This window comes from Pempheris klunzingeri, chromosome 2, assembly GCF_042242105.1.
Source record: "Pempheris klunzingeri isolate RE-2024b chromosome 2, fPemKlu1.hap1, whole genome shotgun sequence".
Lineage (NCBI taxonomy): Eukaryota > Metazoa > Chordata > Actinopteri > Acropomatiformes > Pempheridae > Pempheris > Pempheris klunzingeri.
The window spans coordinates 2,655,749-2,656,986 of NC_092013.1; positions in this window are offsets into that span (position 1 = coordinate 2,655,749).

Consider the following 1,238-nt stretch of genomic DNA (forward strand, 5'->3'; position numbering starts at 1 on the left):
TGATAAGCTGGAAGCCATTTAATCGTGTTTGATTAATCGTGCTCATTTTTTTGCCTGACATTTCTTCAAAATGGAACAAAAGTGAGCAGATAGCAGCACATTTAATATAAAGTCTAAATTAATCATTACATATAGCTAAACTTCTGTCAGTCGCTCCACTTTGTTTTAATGTGTTTCTTGTTTAGACATGAGAGGGTTGAGAGGCTGTTGCTAATAAAATTACGGCTTTCACCGTTAAGCTCACGTAGTGTCAAGTGGCCATATGCTGAGAGGGTTGATCCTGAGAGAAAGAGCTCCTTCTCTTGGCCAGAGAGGCCTTGCTTTTCCACCTGAGCCGCAGGTGTTTGCTTAACGTGCTTGTGGTTTGAGTGGTCGCAGCCCCGTCATTTACCTTCACCCTGGAAATGTTGACTTTTAGCTCTCCTCCTCCCTGAAGCCTGCCAGCCCAGGGGAAAAGAAAAACCCACTCTGGCTCCTGATAAACTGTGCGTGTAAACATGTCTGTGTGTGTGTGTGTGTGTGTGTGAGTGTGTTTTATGATGATGATGATGATGATGATGTTGGTGATGATTGTAGCCTATCACCTTCCACAGCCGCCCTTTCCTTTGACGCACTGTGGAAACGTGTGGATGTGAAAACGACTGCAGGCAGGCTCGGCTCGGTAACATGATGATGAAAAATTGCAGCATGTGCGCAGGTGTTTCTGTGTTTTCACAGAGGATTAGTGAGGTTGAATCTGGTGCGGCACGCCACCGTTTTATTTGCTTAAGTAAAGAATGCTGAGGTTATAATAATAATAAAAATAATATAATACATTTTATGTGTACAGCACTTTTCAAAAACAAAGTTACAAAGTCCTTTACGGGCTTAAAAACAGCTCAGACATGAGATGTACTGATTTTAAGTTGTGTGTCAAATGCATAATAATGATACTGAATACTGACCCAGTGGCAGCATGTACACAGTGAATAGCAGAGGACCGAGGATGGAGCCTTGGGGCACACCTCAAGTTACATGGGCCCCAGAGTAGGAGGCATCGCCAATTAATACTGGACATGTTCTATTTGTTAAGTACAATTTGAACCAGTCTAGGGCTGTATCCCTGATGCCCAGACATTTTTAAGGCGATCCAGAAGAATAAAGTTATCGACTGTATCAAACGCAGAGCAAAGATCGAGAAGAATAGAAATTGTATAGTCACCAGAATCTGCTGTAAGTAAAAAGTCATTAGCTTTGAT